Here is a 24,130-nt window from a genome sequence, read left to right as displayed (position 1 = left end):
GTGTTGTCTTTCCAGCAGATATCAGGGTGGTTGAAGTCCCCCATGAGAACCAGGGCCTGGGATCGTGAGGCTACTTCCAGCTGTCTGTAGAAGGCCTCATCGACTTCCTCTTCCTCATCAGGTGGCCTGTAGTAAACACCCACAGCAGTGTCACCCATGCTAGCCTGCCCTTTAATCCTTACCCATAAGCTCTCGACTCGCTCTTCATCCACCCCTAGGCACAGCTCAATATGTCAGCTCAGATGTCAGCTTAAGCAACAATTTCTGTCTAAAATGGTTTCTCATGTTTTCCTCAGAACAGGAATAATACTCAGAATACTAAAGAATCTGACCAAAGAGGAGAAAAGTTTTAAACGCTATATTCTTGCACTGAAAAATATAAAAGGGAAAATATATATATTTTTTCCCTTGTGTGTATATATAATTTTTTTTGAATCACTGAGAAATGAAATCAAAAAGTCAAACTATTTTTCCTCTCTCCCAATAAAAGTAACAGGGAAAACATCTGGATACAGAAATCAAGCTAATTTTTGAAAACTGTCCTGAAGAAAGGCCATTATCTGTATTCAACAGATATCAATTATTACACATTCAAAGAAAGATCTAGGAGAAAGTAAATTCTTCCATTCCATACAAAATTTCTGTTTTGTGTTGAAATAAATCCATGTTTAAATTCAGAAAATGAGACTTTATAATTATTACTGGTGCAACAAAAACAAAGCACTCATCTATCAACTGCAATTTATCTTGTAGAAAAGCATGAACCTAAATGTTAGTCGAGCACCTCCACTGCTAGATTTTTAGTAACAGTGCCCATGTGCTGTGATGTGAGAAAGGTATGTAGAGGTTGTTTTTGAAATGCATACAAATTGACCTTTCTGAAATTCTGCTCCAGAGCAGAAAAATCATCCCAATGAACATTTAATGCTTTTAATACTTTTTAACCCAAATCAACACTCATACTTTTTACAAAAAAAAAAAATCACACGCACAAATTTCAAAAAAAAGTTTTGTCAATGTCTGTGTTTTCTATCTATTGCATTTCTAAAATTTAAAATCTTCAGAGATCCAAAAAGTCAACAGATTCTTACACACTCTTTTGGACACAGCTTATGCAAGTTATTTCTGTACTCCACGCCTTTATCATGTAACAGAAACCTTAAGGACAGGTATGAGTTTCAATTAGTTTTGATTGATTTACAGTTCACCTTACCTTTTCAGAGACAACCTATTTCATATTAAGCTGAACAAATCATTGCTTGAAGATAACACTGTCACATCAAGAACAGGTTACTCTTTCTCAGTTACACAAACATTAAAATGGGGGGGGGGCGCTAATTTATATAAAACGCAAACAGCTTTTACAGGAGAGACAAAGATTTATTCCTAACTTGTGGACAGGACACTCATCTAGGATGTGGGAGAATGGATTAAGTCCTTTCTCTGAATCAATCTGCAGGTAAAAAATTAACTCATCTAAAAGATAGCAAGACCAGTATTTATAGGCCATGCAGATAACTACACAGCTATAGCTACTAGGCACTTCACAAGGCAAGATTTTTGTTTTTTTGAAAGCATCTTTATCAAACTTGTTGGTTATGCTGAAACTTTTCACGATAACGTTAGCCTTTGATTATTACTTTGGCCCCTCATTTCCACTCCTATGTTAAATCCCGTCTTTTGACGGCATTAGTATTTGTGTGACCATGCAATCAACAGGAGGTAAAACTAGTTCAGCCTAAAACTAACCCAAACATTGTTTCATTTAGCTAAATCAGCTAAATTTGTTTCACTATGCAGCTGCTCAAAAGTTGTTTTGGCACAAGGGAAGGGGAAGCAGTGAATCACCAGGTTAGACATCTTGTGGTAACAGTGCCAGCTCGTGCTGACCTATACCATGTGTTAAATTACAAACAGAGAACAAAATTAGGAGAAATGAGATTCAAACCTGTGCTCAAAGAATGCAGCTGCTGCTTAAAAAGTCTACTGCATATTTAGATGAAGTACCTGTACAAAGTTTCCCATGCACTGCTGTATCTCATGGAATATCCTGTGACAAAGTTTCTGCACAGGAGTTTGTTTATATATGTATGTATGGAGATTCAGGCTCATAAAGATCCTCTGAACATGGAAACAAACCAGAACTCAGCCCCAGAGTCAATGGAAAACTCGCAAAAAATGCGAAGCACAGAAGTCATATACCTGATAGGTGTTGCTAAGTTGCTCATCAACCTATGTATCTAGCAACACACCAGCATGAACTGTGATTGCTTTACAATGATTCTTAGTACAGATATTTGTACGGTGACTATTCATCTAAAGGGATAATTTAAGGGAAATTTAATGAAAGAACGAACTGCATATCAAGAGCAGCTATTTGTAACCATTATGGCTGTAGAAATGTAATGAATGGATACAGAAAAAAAATTAGGACAGTTGCTAACTCAGGAAAAACTCAGATAACAGGAAAAATGACAGGTATTGCAGAAAGCTAACATTTAATCTGAAACTTAATTATTCATCTCATTCAGAAATGCAAACACGTAAATAAAACACTTAAAATACTTAGTGATGGACTTTTTTTTTTTTTTAATTGCACACTCAGTCTATGCAGTTGTAAAAGTGCTTCTGATGCTTAGATTTCCCACTGCAGGTGACTCATGCACAGCTAAACGATTCTGTAAAGCACTTGTGAAGGGTGGACTGTTTGACTGCTTGAAGAATGGAGTAGGCACACCTCATTGGAAAGAGTTTTATTAGAAAAAGAGGAAGTGAGACTTCACATTCACGTTACCATAAAATGAGAGAGTGCAAACACTGTGTTCAGTCACTGAAGCACAGACCAGGTCAAAACCCACCAAACACAGATCCCCTCCCTCTTTCCCCAGGAGTCCTGCCCATCATCCTGGAGACCAGGAAGTGACAACAGAAAGAAGAAGAATGGGACAACAGAGAAATAGAAAAACAAAACAAAATAAGGTAAACAAAATGGGACACTAACTTAAATGTATTCAGAAAAGATGTGACTAAATTTACTTGTGTATTAGCACACTTATGGTTATTCTCATAGGATTAACATGATTTAACCAAAGCAAAGACTTACTTTTCTAAAATCCTGGTGTCTGCCACTGGATCCTTCAGTATTTTTCCCCCACTACCACTACCTGTTATAGAAAGAACAGGTTTGTGTGTTAAACAAAAATTCAGTAGTATAGTTACAGAATTCCAAACACCTGCTTTGAGCTATCCCTTGATCTCATTAAGTCTAGAGTTACTCCTTTGTCAGAATTTCTAATATGACAATCCAGATTCAAATGAAATTAGAATGATAGCAAAACCTGAGATACAGGAGACATCCTTCATACTACCTAGGCAAGAAAGGCCTTAACATGAAGGGGGGGAAAAAAAACAAAATAAAAAAAAGCCTTGCAACTCACGCAGAAAGGAGGTATCTTAAGAAATGGACAACAAGTTTGTTGTCTCTGCTAGAGAATGAACAATTCCAAGGGAGAAAGTCTTTCTTTCCTTGTCCCTGGAAACTTTTTTCAAAATACTTTGTAACTGCTTTGGAATACAGGTTGGATAGCCACTCTGAACCTTATAAACAAGAACCTCAATGAAATGAAACATTAAGCAATATGTAGCCAACAATGGGACTTACTTAGGCATGAAAAACTGTGCATTATCAAAAGAAACAATAACACTGAATGAACAAAGCAGAAACAGCAATGCAACAATAGCAAAAAGCATATAAAGTCAATTCTAAATTTAATGTAATTTTAATCATTCTGCATATATATTTTTAAATTTCTGAAAGTAAAAAAGAATGTCTTGGCTTAGACATTCAGCTATTAGACCACTGAACACAGCTGAACTTCTCAATGTTCAATAAACACTATGAAAAGGAAATACATTGTAAGTTTGAATTAACACTGTTTAACATTTAACCAACCATTTCCTAGCCTTTTGCTTCTAAAACACTATCAACTTATGCAGATATCAAATTTGTTCATGTTTTTCTTCATTCTCCTGAGCAGCAGCAGCATGCATTCCTCCTCTGTAGCTTGCTATCGAAGCAAGCAGAAACTTTCAGAGTTTCTGCTAAGTTGTTTCACGAAAAACTACTGAATTCACCTTCTCTGAGGGTCACCAGAGAAAAAGCAAAATCATACCAACAAATTCGCTGTTGCCATAGACCAGAACGATCTTCAAAACCTTGAGCTCAGTCAACCTAATCGTATGTTAAGTTGATAAATTATGATAGCACAACTCTTCAAACCTAGTCAGGAAATTTATTAAATTAAGACTTTCTGGAGCTTGCAGAATAATTCAAATATTCATAGCAAAAAATTTTCCTCAACCATTTCCCACTCCCCCGACTTTTTAAAAATATTATAAGGTCATAATATTTATTGAAGAAAATATTTGTGGAATTTCTAAACCAAGTTTTTAGGCTTTTCTGCTACCATGTTTGTGATAGGAACTTTTAAAATAGATTTGTCAGTAAAAAGGTAATTTTCCACATATTTTKGGGGGTTTTTTTGTTTTTTGTTTTTTTTGTTTTTTGTTTTTTTTAACTTTCAGAAAGTCAGATTCTGCCCTGGTACTTACGTGCAAACACAGAAAGTTTCAAATGAGTCCTTCAAGTTATTTATACTAGAACTATTATTCTCTTGTACTATCTAAAATACTCACCACCAAATCATATCAGCTCTTTGGGACCGCATTCAACTATGACTGACTGACTCTTTCAACTTGTTTTAGGCTTCCTTCAGCTTCTTTCTTTCTCTCTTTTACCACTTTTCAAGCTTTTCTTTCACAGAATAATCAGGCCATGCTATTTCTACATACCAAAACATGTCTCCATATGCTTACTTCTTGCCCCTCAAAGCCTTCTCTGCCTTCTCAATTTCTCAGCGCCTCCCAAATTAGTATCACCACGTTTTATTTGCAAACATTTAGAACCTTCCCTTCCAAGTCATTACATAAGATGCTAAAATTAGAACTGCTTAAAAACTTGCCATCTCAACTAGCAGCCAGGACCTAGTTAAAATCAAGTTGCATTAGACTTATTTTACAGTTAATACTTTCAACTGGGGCAAACGAGTTAATTCATCCCACGTATGCTCTTTTCTCCGTCTATTATCAGAACCTGATTCAGATCAACCAGCACTTAAGTTCTGAAAAGTAACCTGAAAAAAGAATCTTTACAGGCATTATACAGATTCCAATTTTCAGCTCATACATATCAGTTCTCAAAAAGTAAAACTATAATCAGATCTTGTTTTTAAATTATAACTCTCTCCTGCTCAGTAGAACACTGAATATGGTTTCAATGGCCTAGAATCTTGCTATTTACAAGATTATTTTATTCTTGTCTGTTAACACTGGTATCAAAGAATGGTATTCCAACAGCTACCAATATTCATTGAAAATCCTGAAACTAATGTAAATTAGTTATTGAGGCTACCTGCTAACAGACTAGAGAAAACAGTATTGTATTTAACTCAAGGCTTGAAGCAGTTTAGTTGTGTCCAAAACTAACAAATTTGCAGAAAGAGTGATAATGAAATATAAACTTGAACAGAAGAGAGCAGCATTCACAAGAAGACAAGATTACTTAAAATAATGAGGACTCTTCATATCTTGCTGGTTTACAAGTTTCACATTTTGACTTTTCAACAGTTTTCTTCATTTTAAATGGAGTCTCATTCCTCTTTCAAGAGCCAGATTAATGCCAACAATTACAATAGCTCCATTAGAAATGATTATTGAAATTGAATGGAGAGATGTTTTAGCCTGAGAGAATAAAATATGCTAGCTATTATAATATGTTTTTGCTAGTTACAACGCAATAGAATAGTTTAAATGAAAGCAATTTAAATTACACTGTAAATCATTTGATTAAAAAAAAAAAAAAATCAATCACTGGCTTTACTAAAAAGGAAGTTCTGCAAAATGGATTTGATAATTTGTGCTACTGCAGCCTTAGATTTTTTTAATTAAAAGGGCTGTTGTTTTAAACAGCCCTATCAGTAGAAATCCTACTTGAATTTCTGAAAGAAAAATGACGAAAGCTAAGGCCTGGATCCTGCAAAGACTAACAAACAAGAAATATAACCGACTATTTCTAATCATTGGCTTAGTCAGAGAATACTATGCTAGTGGTAACTGTGCAAAATTCTTGGGAATCGATGAGACTAAAGTTACACTTTTATATGTGACTGAGAGGGAGAACTCTGACGAATATTACTTCAAAATAAAATGATTTACCATTAGCAACTAAGTATTACGTAAATTTTCAAAACAATAACAACTTCCAGCTACAACCCCAAATTGAGGAATTCTGTCCAAGGAAAAAAAAATCCTGTCTTGATTCATGAAAACCCAATGTAAAGAAAGATACTAAGAAATGCAAATATTTCTGAAGGCAACCTTTCTTCTTTTTCCCTCTTGCTCTCACTTGATGACTGTTACAAAACTCCAGATTTTTTTTTCCCCCCCAAAGCAGGTTAGCATCTCAAGCAAAACAGCTGGGATAAGAAGTACACAAGCTTTAACATTCTATATAAAATTAGGAAATTAAAAAAGACTCATTTTTAACAACTTAAATAAGGAAGAAACAAACAGGCTAAACATGATCAGAATTTCATAAGGTAATTATGACTTACTCATTTGATTCACTATAATTTGTAATATTTATCTGTTTCCTTGATAGTTTGTATTAGCACAGGTTTGCAAAGAACATTCAGGGCATTTTGAAGAGTGTCAATATTAGCACTGACATTTACAAATATAACTGGATTTGGAGAAATAGGTACACGTCCTAGATTTTCATTGCCCTTAGCTATTGACCAATAACTAAAGTAAACAATTTTGGCTATGTCTACATTGGCAAATAATATGGAGCAGAAGTGGATCAGTAGATCAAAGTAGCTGGTGCTGACCTACATTAGCTCTTCAGAGGGTTTGTTTTGGATTAGATTTCATCCGGTCCACAGAAACAAACATCACCACCACTCATGCTGCTCAGTTTTCCAAAGGCTGAATCATGGATTCAGATTTGTATGTCCCCAGTAGGGATAGGAGAACACTTTGCATCTGCAGCAGAGCTCCAGATTAGTTTTCTGGGAAAGGAATCTGGTTCAAACATACTAAACCAGTATGTCATAAGGGGAGACAACTGAGAGTGTCTCCAAAAACAGTACCACTGATCCAAACCAAAATGGTGATTTATACACTACAATTATATCCCACCTTTCCAAAGCAGACTAATCAAAGCTGGTATCATCTCACAGAATGGAACACTTGAGGGCACTGAGAGATTCCTGATGAATTCTGTAAGCTTTTATTCTTAACTCTTCACTGCAGTTAAAAAAAAAAAAAAAGTACGTGCAATCAGGCTGCCACAAAGAGATTGTCTCCCCCCTATTCTAAAACTCAGCAGAAGGCTGATTAACAACTACCACTTCACCTTCATCTTTTCGTTATTTTCATGTTCATCCTTTTTCTTCTTCAAACTTTTTACTTCTTTTCCTGTTTCTTCGCTATTTCTTTCAGATTTCTCTCTCATGCATTTTATTTCCTCTTAATAGCAGTGCTATTAAATATGGCAACAGCAAACTGAAGTTTTTGGCATTCCTGAACTTTCAGACAGCGCTATCAGTTGCTTTTGTTTTGCAATTCACATGATATAGACAGACAAAGGCACTTAAGCATTACTACTAAGATTTAGTTTGCCTTAACTCAAACTGAATTTAAAAGGGCTATAGATGAACATGTTTTTTCTTCAGTCATTCAAACTGATCTCAAAGTCTAGGGCTAAACATATTCTGAGTGAATAGAGAAAGAAATCAGATTAATGAAATAGGAATATTAGTTTATTAAGACTGAGATCTATTCTAAACATCATCTCAAAGAACTGGCACAGGAATATCATGACAGATATTTTAAGGGAAACTAATCAAGCAACTTGAGATATGAAAGAACTTTATTACAGAAACACTAGATGAAATGCATTGCATATACAGAGCTTTTTACCTTATGGGTGAAGTCAGAAATACATTGCATAATCTTTAAGTCAATTTTTTCTGAGATATTTCATTTGTTTATATAATAATCTCATAATCTAGATTTTAAGTTAAATGTCAGAATCTTCCTTAGTGTTGTAAGTTATAGACAGGATTTAGTCACATACAGGTAACTCATTAATTGCTTAGAATAATCAAAATGCCCATAGAGAGTCACCTAATTTCACTGATTTTCAATTTACAGCTTTAAAATAAGCTTCCAGAAGATTTTCACAAAATGAAAGAATGGGCTTCACTCTGCATTTGCTGAAATTCAGATGCAAAGAAAATCAGATCTCCTTGAAGCAATTCCTAAAGAAAAAATATCCCTCCAAGAAAAAAAGAAACTATATAAACTTTCACAAGTACATAAACTGAAAATTTTAAATATAATGCTGTTTCTTATTATTTCAGAAACCTCCTTCTGTGCTGGCCGTATCTCAAAGCAAAAATCATCCATACAGCTTATAAGCAATTCTGTTTTTAATAACAAATCAGATATCTGCAATTTTTATCAACATTAAATACAAGTTATTCCACTGAGTTGTTAAGGAGCTGCAAACTTTTAACATGAAAACTATATTTTAAAACCTAAGAAGCAATAAATCATCCCATCTGTTCCTATACTGAACAAAAAGTCCATCTTCCTTGTAACTGATATTACACACTTTTCAACACTTCAACACAAGAGAACAAAATATTTGAAAATAAAAGTGCACTGCAATCCTACAGTGAGCAAAAGTAGAGAGGAGAGGGAATGCTAAGATTGTCCTCCACACTATAGGTTCTAGTTTCAGCAAAAGAAAGAAGTCTCCAGCCTGTCTTATAAGTCTGTTTTATTCTGTTTTATAATCTGAATCTTTAGACATAAAGAAGGTGCTGATTCACCTTCCCACCCTCCCTGCCTGGCCCCATGCATGTCTTCGCTTCTGCTCTCTTTATGAATTTAAGTCAACTCCTCTAATCCAAATGTAAAACTTGGGACTCCTCTTTTCCTTAAATCACAGGTAGGAATCAAGAAATCAGTTTTCAGATCATTAGTTCTCTATACCCTATTAAACAAACTTTGACTTAACGAGTTGCAATTTTTCTTTACTGTGATAGGCACAGCAGTCCCAGTAATTATGACCAATTTAACTGCCCTACTGTTTTATATATTCCATACCCTGTGGGTGGACTCCAGTAGTGTTGCTGCTCCTCCTTAGTCATTGCATTTCCCCAGCAGGAATACAAGAACAAATCTGAATAAGATATTGGTTTGAATTTGTTGTTCCTGCTGATTAAATGTGTTTTGCACAAGCAGTGACACTGGCACGTTTCCAGAGAAGCGCAGAGGCATGAATGCAAGCACTGACACATGCACACAAGTCAATGAGAAAATCTTTCTCATCTTCCCTTCTTTTTCTACAAATTAGTGTCAAAAATATTTTCTCTCCACTTAGCCATTTGCTTTTTATGTGTCTATGAAAAATATTAAGACAATTTTATAATGGAATTTTAATAGAAATAAATACCAAACTTTGTGACTCAGAAAAGTTTCAAACTGAGGAATTTCAGCATTTTATAATAAAGCTCTTAGGAAGAAACACAAGTAAAAGGAATAACAAAATTGTTAACAGAAAAGAAAACAGCCTAGTGAGGCACGAGCAGGAAATAAACTGAAGTATGCCCTGCAAAATGCAAATTATTGCTAAAACAAAACAGGTGCTCACAGTGTAAGAAAGTTACTTGAAAAGCAACACCAAAGACATATGGCATTCTGTAAACTTTCAGAATACTCAAAGTAAAATCTTTTGTAACTTTTAACCACACATAGTATGCATATAGCATTATTGAAAATTTATATAAATAAATAAATAWATATATATATATATATATAAACATATAGCTTTGTTGAAAATATAACCTACTTCATGAAGAAGAAAAATCAAAGAAAAGTTAGATCAAAAGCCCACAACAGTAATGGAAATATATTACTGAAGGAACATTTTAAGCACTGAAGCAAGAACGGACTGTTTGTTTGTTTGCTTGGGGGGGGGGTTAAACTCACACCTACTAGGACAAAGCTGCTTAGCAAATCGAAATTTAGATCTAGTCATTAGAGTTGTTCCACTGCTGCTGCCCTTTCAGTGTCTGAACAGCAGTGCTAGCACTAGATTTTTAGAATTTTTTGTGACATTGCCTTAAAATCTGCTAAATGATTGAGATTTTGATAATAGTTAATCATTTGGAAAGGGAGTTCTGATAATCATATATAATTTTAATAAAATACTCAGTTGTAGGATCCTCCTCCTTTCTAAAATACACATCTATTCTAACCTTTAAAACTAATGGCGGGGGGGGAAGAGTTTTAATACTGCTGCATCAGTACCTGTTCAGTGAAAAAATTAGGTCTTCATAATTCATACCAAAATAGTGGCAGAAACGAACATTTAATATATATTACTAACCAATATTTCCATCATCAGTGCTTTAGATTTACTGGTTAGCCAGGAAAAGTTGCACTTCTAGAAGTGCTTGGCATTTATTTAGTGACCTTGGCCCAAAGATTTTGAAATTCTTTAGTCTTCAACACTGCTTAATTAAATACTATAAGCCACTGCAAAAGCAAACACAGACAAAAAACATTAGCAGACCTCTTTGAGACAACACAGAAAGGCAGGTATACTGTTAGACCCCTAAGTTTCTGGATCATGTTTTAATTAATGTCTTTCAGAGCTTTGGTGGCACACACTGTGCTAAACAATATTTCCTAGTCATTTAAAAAAAACAGATGAATCTTAAAATTTTTAAGATAAATCTAGATCTTCAGCAACTTCTTAAGCGCAGAAATCCATTTTTTACCCAATTCAGTCAAAGTAATATTAATAACGTAATAGAAAAGAAAAAAAATTCTCTTTCTCCTATAAATGTTTTAACAACCTAAACACAGTATTTATACACTAATGATAACACTTGTAAGAAGTGATCAGCTTTTGAGATTTGGGCCAGTTCATACAAAAGTGATATGCTCATTAATGCCAACAGATGCAATACAAACTTCAGTAGAGCATCTTGACTAGTAGAATACAGCTGAAAGGAAACACTAGAATTAAGAAAATGTGCATCAAGAACACCAACACCAAACTTCTCTGTGTAAAAATTAAAATCTCAAACTTATAGGAGGTAAGTTAAAGTTCATTATACATACATAACAAGAACACAGAAACATTTTTGTCTTTACTAAAATTAGTAAAGACCTATCCAGTATCTGACTTTCTTGTTTCACACATTGTTCTAGTAACTAAAAAGATTTGGGCAATGCTGCACAGGAGTCCCAAGAAGGAGCACAGTCGTAATTCAGTACAAATAGTTATTCATTTGGGGCGTTCAAACAACTCACAAGATAATAGTTCAGACAAACTACCCAACAGATGCCAGTCCACAAAGTCATTAACTCAAAGACAATTAAAAACTGAGCAAGAAGATGGAACTGCAGGAAAAACAGAACAAAAAAAAATGAAACACAGGGAAACCTGCCTTAACTATCAAGAAAAAGAAGCAATCACTTAAGCAGGAAAATACTGACATAATTAGATGAGACCTAAACACGCAGAAAACAGTAGATGTCACTTATATAAGTGTTGCTTCTGAAAAGAAGCTACAAATCATTCCAAGAGCAGCAGAACTAATTAAGGCAAATGTCCTACAGATTTATGACCTTTGTTCCTTAAACTCACCCTGATTTTTTTCCAACAGTAACTCTAGCTTCCATCATGTCCCCTCTGTCACTTCTACAGGGCAAGACACAGTAAATGCTCTAATTCCAAGCAACATGTGTGCTGTTAGCTTGTGAGCATGTGCATGCTACTTGGCCAGACTACTGCTGCAAACAGAATTTACACTGCTGAGTTTTACCTGCCTTCCTCTCAGTATGGACACCAGTTCAGGTATCTCCAATCTACCTGTTGTGAAAATATTTTAATTCTTGCAAAAATGCAGGCTGTGCAGTTAACAAACATTTAATAACAGGACAGACAGATCCCATGCTTCCCATCACCCAGTTACTCTCAGTCTCCATCTCCTTTCCCTCCCATTTATGGCAGCCCCTCCATCTCTCCTTTCTGCTCTATCTTTACTCCCATCTTTACCACTCCCTCCACAGTTTATTCTCCTTTTTCTATATATTTTCTCAGCACCACAAGGAAAAGCACTGAAAGCACAGAAGAAAGTCTCCTTACTCAGTGTTTTTACCTAACCTTACAATGGAGTAGATCAGCCTGTTTACTTCCCACAGTCCAGGCTAGAACACGTTCAGTAGCTCTGTGGTCTGGTTATAACTAGAAGGATTTGAAATTTATCTATCTCATCTGATTTAGACAGATGAAACAGATTTAGGCAAATCATCGAGCTGGTACAAACCACATCTTTCAGAAGTCTATCACACCACCTAACATAAGAGTTTGGGATGACACAAAACAAATAGCCTGATCCTGCAGCATAAAAATTCTAGTTTTCTCCCAAAACCCTAGTTTTCTCCTAAAACTCACACACTTGCTCTAACATATGCAGGTGCTGTATCTTTCCACTAGTATGATTTTTATTTATTTTGAGTAAAGAAAAACAGTATTTTTCCCCTCATCTCATTCTCAGACATAGACTGGCTTTCAGTAAAGGTATAGCCAAGGCAGATATGCAACACAAAGAATTACTGCTCAAATGATTTAAGTCTTCCAGATTATGAGCAACTGAAAAGAGGGTCTTAGAACAGAACCAGTCAAGCATCGTGAACTGCAAGCACCACTCTCTGTAACTGCTCCATTCATCTTCTTCATGTGCAACCAACCATGTCCATTGCACAATAAACCATTAGGGATGCCAGAAGACTTTCTGGCATCAAGACGAAATAATCTGGTTTGAGCAAAGATTGGCACAAAGTCTGTTCTATCTGAATAGATCAAAGTGCCTTGTTTCGTTTTTTGCATTTATGACTGGGCCAGCTGAACAAGTTTAAAAGTTATATCTACTTACAAAGAAAAAACATATAAACAAACATGCATGCAGGTTACAGGGGGTGCCAGGTAGGAACAAGACTGAGATCCTCATGATATGTCAAATCAAAAACCCTCTCACAAGATACAGGTTAAACTGTCCTGTCTGTTCTGTGCTTCTCTTTGTATGGACATGGATAGACAAAGCAATCAGTAACCTTACTGCAAGGTAAGACTTGAACAAATTGTCCAAAGACCACACGCAGACCAAAACTGACATCACCTGGCCTATGTTCAGCTGGAGAGTACATAGGGTCTAATGAAGAAAGAGGGAAGAGGTAATCCTTTCACAAATGAGATGGCAGGTGAACAAAGAGATTGCTACTTGAACCTATTCAGATATATTCTTTCACTTTCTATATATTCATACATTAATGGAGTATTAAGGTCATCTCCCCATTAACAAGAATATCTGTGAAAAAAGACCCCAGCTCACTGCATACACCTCAGAGAGATATTCAGGCTTCAGAAACAGTACAGCCACATTGGCATGATGCATTGCTGGGGCCAGTACCGTAATGAGTTGGCTTTTTTCCCTTGCAGTTTCCAAGACCGCTCAGGTACAGCTGGTTCAAATGTTTTATTCTACACTCCCATGTACAGGATGGAAGCTTACTTGAAGCTTATTCTTGCCCCCACACAACATTAATTTCAACTCCAAACTGAAGCAGAATGTCAGCCTTGCCTGAGGTTGAAAAGATGCTTCTGTTTAAAGCATTACTGTTCTAGCAGCAGTAAAATCTGCATACTTACTTGAATTACCTAAAATCTGCTGTGCCTGGTAGAGTGGGTGGATAGCATTAATAGTCCAAATGTGATGTCATCTGAGCAAAAGTCTTCTTCAGCACAGTCCTCTGAAAAACAAACAAAAAAACCCGAGAGTTCAATAAAAATGAAACCATTCAAAACAACTTTTAGAGATGAGATAATTGCATTTCCTCTCCTGCCATTTCAGTCTCTTTATTTCTATTCTTGAACTGCCCACAGCTTCACTTTCCAACTCCTCTATTCCACTGTGATGAAGTGCACGAGGAAGAAAAACTTGAAAATTGCACATCACCTTTACCTAGCTCTATTACTGCATGAAATGCAAATGTGGAAGACAAATGCAACAGCCTAATGGTAACATTAAAGTTACTGCTTTAACACAGCTTAAAAAAACATTAACGTAGTTAAAATTGCTTAAGGATATATTATGCCCTTCCAGAACATTGTTACCTACAGCAGTCAAAATTCTAGAAAGAAAACACATCACCACAGTCTAAACTCTGTATGTATATTACGGTTCAAACAGGACATGTAATCTACCTCTGAACATAGTTTTAAGCTCTCAGAACATGGCATACACCACCACAGAAAAGACTCGCATCTTCCCTTCTCTAACAAAAAACTTTTGTTTCAGTGAGCTGTACTGAACAAAAGCTAACTACACAATATATATGTTCTATACACGCTCTACTCGCCAAAACAGCTTCCCATCTACTACAAATCACAAAGTCCTTACCCCTACATCCAGGGACCACATTTTATATACACATGCATCACTCTGATAATACACCTCACTGCTGACAATCCTGCTGAGCAGACTACTGTCAGTCAGCATTATTGATACTTTCTATTCATCACTCCTATGTGGCAAACTCCATCCTTTAAGGTACATATGAATATTTCCTTTTGGCATACAGAAGGATAGGCAGATTTCTTTTGACATAAGGTACCAAAAAGAGGAACTTCCAAATCTCTGTTCTTCACCACCTTGTCCCCCAATACGTATGACATAACTGGAAAAAAACTGTCAAGCGGGGTCAAAGAAGGTCAGTATTTGAAGGAGGCCATCTACTTCAAAAAAGCATTTTATTGGACAAGTCTAATTTGATAAGAAGAATGGCAAGTCACCATCATCTATTTATCTACTTTTCTATATAGTAAAAGGAAATATTATAATGTCAGAAATTGACATATTGAATCAAATCCCAGTATAATATATAGATAAGAATGAACAAACTATGCTCTGAGAGACAGGAATAGAGTCTAGGTGCTATTCTGAAAACCCATCTATACAAGTTTATGACATATTACTTTTTATTTCTTATGTCAGCAAATAAAATAACTCAGTATAAACCAACCATAAATTTAATTGTACATACAAAGGTAGCACTAGTTTCACTAAAATCATTTTGAAAAGTAATTTCAGTTAATCAAATGAAATATCAGTTCATGATCCTTTTGACTTGGATAAAGTGGTAGTGACTCAATCATCTTTGATGCCAGAGGCTTCTATAATCCCACCTCAATTGTACTGAAACTTGTAAAAAGTTCTCCAGCTTATACAGAAGCTGGACAGGAAACAGAGTGATAGAGCAACATGAATGCCAAAAATTGAGTTTTCAGGCACAGTTGCTTGTTCTTTTGCCATTCATTCAATTGGCAACCTAAATTGACAGCTGAATTTCTTAGGGAGTTAAAAAAAAATAAAAATCTTAGTATTAGAATGTGTATCCAGACTTTTGTCAAACTGATCATACCAGCACATTCTCAAATCCTTTTCCTGTCTCACCTCTTTTTTTTTTCATAAAAGCCAAACACATCAACATAATTTGTAATTTTTCTACGTATCTTTTTTCCTGCCCCCATTTCTTACCACCTTCTCATTCTTCATCTTGATTCAGCCTACTCTTCTGATTTTATTATGCCTTCCAAATCCTGCATAACAACACTTTCACTCTTTTCCTTCAAATCCCTCCGCTACTTTGGAGTTATGTTATGGCGTCTTTCATTTCTCTATTTTCGACCTCTTCCTTACTGATCTACCTTATTCTCAACTTAAAAATATCAACTTGTTTGATTCACTTATTTGAATCCTTGCCCCCCTTTCTGAGATCATTTTCCTCATTTTCTGTGTCAGTGAAATTCAGATCACAAGCTCTTCAAGGCTAGAATCATATTCTCAATATCTCTGAAGCAAAAGTTTAGTGCAGCCTAAAATGTTTAACTAATGCTTTTGAGCTGGAATAAATACAATTTGAAAAAATGAACTACAGCACTTTAACAAAAAAAAATTTCATCTGAAAACTCATGTTCATCGCAGTTAGATCAGAAAACCATATTATAAACAAAATTTCTGAGATGATAATGAATTATCATAACATATGTTGGAACTCTAGTTTCATCCTCAACAATGCAACTGCTGGTAGTAGCTTGATTACACATAATGAATGTTGCTGCTGTAAACGGCAAGAAAGAGTTTATTAAAGCACATTACTACATTAAACTTGACAGCGGGGAATGCGGGGTGGGGGGAGAATTCTGCATTCCTGTTCTGACAGTTCTTGGAAGCTGTGATTCATGCTGCTACTTGCTTTTCAACTCACAGACAGAGGAAAATCCGGTTTCCTTTAGAAAAGCACAAAACAAAGCTGTGTAACTATTTTGTGGTTATGATATTTTAAAACTGAAAGTGAGTCCAAAGTATACTTGAAATTGATGAACTAAAATTTGTAAATACTGTCAAGTTTGTAAACTGTTATACTGTTTCAATACAGTCTGTATATTGGTTACTAAAGGCCTGAAAAGTACATTTGACACTAGTAAATGCAGAATTCTCTGGAAATAACAGTAGCAAGCTTACAAAATTGTCTTCACTTTCGTCATTACTAAGTCTATCAGAAATTTTTCTAAGCCTATCAGCAGAACGGACTCAAATTTTCTGTTGAAACTTGACAGAATCTTTCAAGTTTAACTTAATAAGGTAAATTTCAGTCTGAGGTTTACCATCATTAATAGGTAACACAAATATAGGTAAGACAGGAAAGAAGTAGAAATGATTTATGATTCTAGTGAGAAGTCCAACTCCTTTTTCTTTTCAACCAGGAGCTCCATGTCACAAGATAGAGGAGTGGGCTTCCAGGAAATCACATTCAGGAGGTGCTACCTTTTAATTTTACTTTGAGAGAAAAATCATAATTTTTGGCTATTGTTAAACAAAGTACAGTAACTGATATGAACAGAAATCTTCAAACAGCACTCTACCAGTTTTTTCTCTTTACTGTTAAAAGCAATTATTTACTATGTCTAATTAAATACCTTTAAACAGGAATTTCTTAAGCCACAGGTTATACTTTTTTTCCTCTTTACCACCAAAGGCAAGGTCTAAGTTCTAGTCTTTTCAAAGAAATAAGCCAAAACCACTTTTTCCCCCCCAAAGAAGGGAAAAATACCAATTTTATCAGAGCTTCAAGCTACGCAGACAGGATATATATATTTTTTTTGTTTATTTCAGAGAGATTTTACAAATTAATCCAAAGTAGGAATCAGGCAACCCTGCAGTCAGAGAAAGTTAGTATCACCTAATTCTGATCAAGACAATAGTTCTTTGGTTAACAGTCAAAATAACCTTTACATTTATCGTTAAGCAAGTTCTTCAGTGGCAGCAAAGCACACTTCTTCTAGCTCTGTGTCCTTTACTGACTCTCCCCTCTCCCTTATCACAAAAAGCCAGCTTCCCCCCTTGTCCTCCCTCCGACACGCCATGATACTCTCAGTCCCCACCTCTTTCAAAAATAGCCCAGCGTGCTGCCCGTCTTCTCAAGCCTCTTTGACATATACAACTCTCTCCTGTTCCCCTATCCAAGAGGGCCCTAGCACATGCTGAACACAGGTGAGTACCAAACTCACAGAGCAACATCCCTCGGAGATGGGGTCTCAGATGGGGATACAGGTCTCTCCCTACCCAGCTCGCCCGTCTTCTGAACACTGTGGGAATGGGAGCCTGAGATTTCTGTCCCTCCTACAAACCTGGTTGTAATTGGTCAGTGATTTCAAAAGCTATTGGGGAATACGTAAAGAAAGAATGACAGAAAAAGAGCAAACTGCATAAACCACATTTCCTTAGAAAACCAAGCTAAAGAAAAGCAACTCCCTACAGCCTTCTATGGAGAAAACTTACTGGTTGTTCACTGAGCCAAGGGAAATAAGCAGATTTTGGTGAAATATCTAATTTCTCTCACTTTTCACACCTTCACGCTTTGGTTTCAAACACACCTGACAGAGGAGTAAGGGCTCGGAAAGTTACTCCATGTACCAAGATCTTTTTTTTCTAACATACCTTGAATTTTTTGGATGACCAATGCCAACTAAGATACTCCAGGTCTTTGGCAAGCTCTGTCTGAAGAATGCTGCCTCTCCTCCCCGCCACAGCAGCAGGAGTTTGCCCTAGCAGCATTCACAACCACCCTCTTGCCAGCAGCACCAAAATTCTGGAATATTATTCTTTGAGATAATTTTGCCAGAGTGCATGTCAAAAAAATCCACAACTCAAAAGCTAAAAGCCCATCTCTGACATTACATGAAACATGTAATGAAATAGCCAATAGAAAAATCAAATGCTTTTAAGTGCCAGAAACTCTCATTTACTATACCATTAAAAACTTTTATCATCTTGGATGTAATTCATAAAGCATAAAAATGGCAACTTACGTTTTATTTACAGCAGCAGCATTCTCAGAATTGGAAATACAAGATTAGCTGTATTAATACAATTTATTTTGAAGCATCCATCTCTTTTGTTTTCATTAGACAGCTAAATATCTCATATTCACTTTCTCCAAGATCTTGATTTAACATGTAAAATTTTATATTCGCCATCTTTATGCACATTTTAGGAAATCACACATTCTTTCTTGTCTCCTTCCTTCAAGGAGGAGACGCTTGCTACAGGTCATCCTCCAAAATATTTACAAATATTTCCCCCATGGTATTTACGAGGCAGTGCTGGAACTTCCTGGATAATTACCAGTTCAGCAGCTAATGGGATGCTTCTGGGATCTCAGGTTGACCTTTTGCARCTATTGAGATATACTCAGCTGCTTGTGGAGCTGCAAACCAAAAAATCACATAGATTTTATCTGCAATGTAAGGGGCATTAACTTGTTAACAACAGTGTATTCTAAAACAATTAAAATTCAGACATTGGACTGGATGATCAGCCCATCACCAGCCACCTTTTCTCTTCCCAGCATCCTGCAGCTCCACCACTATCACGTGAGAAGTTAATTACCAAGTCCCACAGCCTGCTCTGGCTGTAAGTGTTAGGCAACACTGCACTAAACTACAATCTTCCTCAAACAGGGATTATAAGCAAGGCTCAAAATAGGAATTTTATGAAACAGAACGCAGAATTCTAAGATAAGTACCTAAGCCAGGGAGAACTGCATCCCTCAGCAATACATTTGAAAAGGTTAGTGGGGACGTGAATCACTAAAGGAAACCAGCGCAACCAGTGAACACAGTCTTATGCCTTCACCTCTTTCTAAAGGCCTACGACACAGGTAAAGTTAGTGCTAACAGTCCTGAGCCCTGTCCTAGACATACACAGCTAAGCTTTTCCCTTCAAAACAGGAGTAATCCATACCTTTACCGTACTACCAGGAGGAAAAAGATGCGCTCTCATTTTTGTCCAACAGCTCAATGGTTACAGCACAGTAACAGAGACTAAAGGAAACCTGAGTGCCACTCCCTACTGTCAGAAGGGGTTCAGCTCTCAGCAAGCTCCACRTGTCTCCGTGAAGAGGGACCAAGTCATAGCTTCTCATTTCAATGGCATTCTTCAGAACAGGGAGAAAAAATAAGAAGTAAAACTTTGCTGGAGAGAGCCCGCATGCAAAACTGTGCACGCCTCTCTAGGGAAAAGGGCATCCAAACGAGACAGAAGCATCGTGGTTTCCAGTCCCTAATGCCACTTCAAATTTTAAATGGAAAAAGATTCTGAAATAGCTTCTGGGACAAAGGCTTGAACCCAGGTGCCCATCTCCTTTTTTTCAAGCAGCCTATCATCTCTCTTTGGCCCAATTAGACTTTAATCAACTTGTACACAGTGAAAAAGCCTCAAAAGATCTTTCTGAATGTACAGGGTTTGGATTTTTTTTTTTTTTGGCTTTTAAAGGAGACATCAACAAAACCTCTTCCTCCTCCTCCCTTGTGTTTCTGAAGAAAAGTGAGAGTCACCACTGGGTCTTGGACTGAGCCCAATCCCATAGGTGTGCCCGAGGTGTGGTTTGAACATGCCTGTGGACAAGTGAACGCCTAAATTACAGGTTGCCTAATTTATGAACCCTAATCAGATTTTGATACCAAGATGCTCAGTTTTGACAAGATTATGACAGTTCTGAGTAAGAACAAAATTTTAAGGTGTTTGGAAAAATTTACTAATGAAAACCTAGGACCTATAAAATTTAGCCAATACATGGCTAAAATTTTATTTTAGAGTAGATATCCATAAACCATCTAAATCCCAGTTTTGACTCCTTTACATTCTTTTACGGATTTGGTCATAAACCAAACTAACACACATCAAAAACCTTCTCAGAGATAACTGYAAATATCTTTTTTAATGGGATTCTAAAAGGACCTATATGGAAAACAAGGCCACATAGACCAATTTAAAGTGGATTTTAAAATAAATATATCTGTCCTGCTCCAGGAACTGCTCTATTCTGTTGCAACATTAGCATATTACTCTGATCTCTTTTAACCTGTGATGCTAGGCTGTCATAACAGGTGAAACAATATTAGCTTCAAAACTGAAGCATCCTCAAATACTCAAAGGGTTTATTAAACACACAACTATAAGCTCATTCAAGGCATTTAAGTAGCCACACTTCTATCATGAGTATGAGAAATGTCCACAGTATATACTAACCCATAAGCTCCACTATCCAAATAGCAGTCTTGATCAGTCATGATTCTCAAAGAGCCTACATTCTTTTTTAAAATCTATATTTAACRAAATATTAATATTGCTAAAGATGATTTTATAATATACTCAGCAATCTTCCTCAGAACATCAGTACAGAACATGAAAACTGATTCAGTGACTCTAACGACAAAATGTAACAGCTGGAAAGAGTCCACAGTGTGCAGTGCTAAACTGCTCAAAGATTCTAAGAACCTATGAAACCTTGTTGCTTTTACATAACACTAAATATATGGGAATTGCAGAGCATTGACACTTTTTACATATCTGATTATATATTCTAAAAGCAACTATAACTAAGAACTAATATAATACACAAAAAGTACAGTAAGAGAATATTAAGGCTATAAAATTAAACACTCAGGCATAAGGTATGCCAAAATTAAAGTGGCCTTTGCATCACAAAGGAATTTTGTGGCAGAGGTAAGGGTTGAGAATTCAACCCTTCAGGGCAGCATTCAGATGCATTAAGCATGAGTCTCCTTCCTCTTCCATGTTTTTTGCATTTCACATTTTTAACTCCTGCAACAAATGAACTGGGAAATGTCCAACAACCAACCACTTCAAATTACTACACAACCTCATTAACAGAGCTAACAAAATAACAAACTGCAGTAGTAAGTTGTTCACCCCACACAGACCAACCCCAGAAGCAAATGAGGTAAATTCCCCAAAGGATATCCACATTTGCTGGTGCCAGAGTTGCCTGGAGACACTGCAATGTGTCTTTCATTCCAGGCTCTGGTATATGACCAAAAGGACATTTCCTACACCTCTTTCTATTTTGAAAAACTATTAAATTCCAAGCAATAATAATAATAATAATAATAATAATAATTCAGTATTAGCAGAACATTAGAGACAGCTGAATGGTTTGGCCACTGTTTGGCGGTAGTCCCACACATTCTCTTGTCCCTCCAAAGTTGAAGCTACCTTAAAACAGCTACTGCTCTCACAGTACAGTGCCACTCGCTCTTGCCCTTGTGCCACCCCTTCAGCAGTGCCAGTGCAGCCTTCAGCAGGGGGAACCAGCTCAATCAACGTATCAAGGTTAAAAAATATTTTGCAAAATAAATAAATAGAAGACAAGGATGGCAGAATTACTAATACCATCTTTGCTACCCATTTGAATTCTAGTGTTCCTATGGAAACTATCACTAAACTGTACTAAAAAGGCTGAAATGCTAACATGCACTTTTCTTTACTCCAAACCTTTTCAAATGTCTACCAAAGTCTTTTACTCAAGAAAAACTAATTCACTACCATGCACTGAGAAAGAAGACACCTTTGCTATAATTTTGCTTCATCCTACCAATATCATAAATGTGATAGCTTTTTAATCAAAAATGGTATTACGATATTAATTTTCTATTCTAAGAGTACTATCCATATTCTCCAATGTTAAAAAGCCTCACAACTTCAGCATAGACAGATAGCAGATTGCACATCTCTTCCATAAAGGAAGCATAGCTAAAAAAACATTTCCAAATGGTGAAAAAACCCTGCAGTCTTGAATCAGAACTATTTTTAACTCATGTTCTTCATTTTTAATGAAAAAAATCACAATTTTGGAAGTTCACATAAACATTTCATATAAAGAATATCTGGGGTGGAGAGGGGGTGTTACCCCTACTACTAATTTGTAACTTCAGCCTTTTGTCCAACTTTTGAACACAGCCAAAATTCAGCAAAAGCTCAAAGCTCTGAAAAGCAACCATTTCCTCAGCAAGATCAAACCATGAAGCTTCGTGATTTCAGTGAAATCCTACACTACCAAGATAATTAACCAACCCTGCAAAAAAAATTTTGAAGTAATTACGAGTCAGATACTTTTTCAATTAAGTATAAAAAGTGTAAAATTAGCCACAAGAGGGAGTTTATGTGGTCCTTAGAGCATTAAGAAAGAATACATTAACAAATATATGTAAAATAAAAGGACATAAGAAAAGCAGATAGACTTCTCTCCATAAGAATACGAACCAGAACAAATAAATATGAGACACTACTGAATGATATTTTAAACCATTAAAAATCAGCCTGGGAGTTACTTTTTTCCTCTTTGAACTATTTCTTAAGAGGAAGTAACTCTCACCTTATCAACAAAAGTTCTCATACCTTGAACACACTCAGCGCCCAGAAAACAAACCACAAAACCCCAACCCAAGCATTTATTATTTGATATATCTGGAAGCAATCCCATTTTCCTTAATATGTTTGTAATCTTATAACAAAGCTTCTTAAATAGATGCATATAAAAAAATAGTAATTTATTTAAATAAAATTTTGCAAAGTGACCTACCCTGTCGAATAGAAACCCTCTACTACAACAATCAAATACCATCTAGTTTTAAATAACAGGTCCAAATCCCACAGATAATCAGAGACAAAAGTAATTTTATTCTTCAAAGAAGTCAACCTGAATGCAACACAACTACTCATAATGAACTTTGCCAGGACTACTGGAGTTGAGGCGTATTTCTCCAGCATTTCTTTCACTAAAATATTTGCTTAAACAATCCTCTTGCCTTCTGGCACATCTGCCACACAGAGAAATGATCTAGGTTAAATATAACCACATCAAAAAAAAAAAAAGTAGTTAATTTTAACCTGGATCATTTCCCCAATCTAGTTAAGGACACAGCTCCACCAACAGCTGTGCTGGTCTGGCTGAGGAGGGCAGCACAGAGATGAAGACACGGAGCAAGGAACAGACGGGCCTGTTGGTCAACACCACCACCAAAAGCACTGCTTGTCAAACTATGCCCTAAAAAAATTACTTCCAGGATTTAGAGGATCAGGATCCATGATCGGCCACTCTGTCTTTACATGCCAGTTCATATCGCAGCTAGAACTATATCTGGCTTTACCTGTGCCTCTTAACAGGTCAACCTTTAACATTTATATGAAAAAGACATTACAAAAATCTCAGGACAAATGTTTCATTAGTTTAAAAACATTCCTCCTCATGGGAAAAAAAAAATCTGAATTTATATCCCAGGTCAAAAGTAATAGGAATCTGAAAATGAAACTGAATAACAAACAAGTTCGGCTTGAGAGAAGGACAAAATTAAGAGAAGTATCGCAGAGCTCCCCGGCCCGCGGGCCGCGTTTCGCGCACGCAGCGCTGGACCCGCAGCCTGGAGGGAGGCACGTAAGCGAGCACGGGAGCGGGGGCTGCTCCTACCAAACCCTTCCGCTTAGGAGAGCGCGGGGCCGCTGCGGGCACCGCACCGAAGTTCCCACAGAGGCCGCCACCTGCCGCAGCGGGGCCGCGCCGCCTC

The 24,130-nt window shown here is 36.4% G+C and overlaps 1 protein-coding gene across 10 annotated transcripts in view; it reads right to left on the bottom strand.

Moving 5' to 3' along the window:
• Nucleotides 1-24,052, bottom strand: part of CLOCK (clock circadian regulator) — a 70,800-nt gene extending 46,748 nt beyond the window's left edge. For 4 of the 10 annotated variants that reach the window (XM_026086410.1, XM_026086420.1, XM_026086421.1 and 1 more), the window contains exons 1-3: nt 24,034-24,052; nt 13,853-13,953; nt 3,104-3,164 (exon numbers count right to left, since the gene is read on the bottom strand). The gene's annotated coding sequence lies outside the window, so the exon portion shown is untranslated. Of the gene's footprint in view, nt 1-3,103; nt 3,165-7,257; nt 7,366-13,852; nt 13,954-24,033 lie in introns of all 10 variants that reach the window. The other 6 variants (XM_026086413.1, XM_026086417.1, XM_026086414.1 and 3 more) reach the window with 5 other exon arrangements.
• Between the last annotated feature and the right edge of the window lie 78 nt (nt 24,053-24,130).

This window comes from Apteryx rowi, unplaced genomic scaffold, assembly GCF_003343035.1.
Source record: "Apteryx rowi isolate R43461 unplaced genomic scaffold, aptRow1 scaffold_692, whole genome shotgun sequence".
Taxonomy (NCBI): Eukaryota; Metazoa; Chordata; class Aves; order Apterygiformes; family Apterygidae; genus Apteryx; species Apteryx rowi.
The sequence above is the reverse complement of the archived record's forward strand: the minus strand, read 5'-3'. Positions and strand labels throughout refer to the sequence as shown.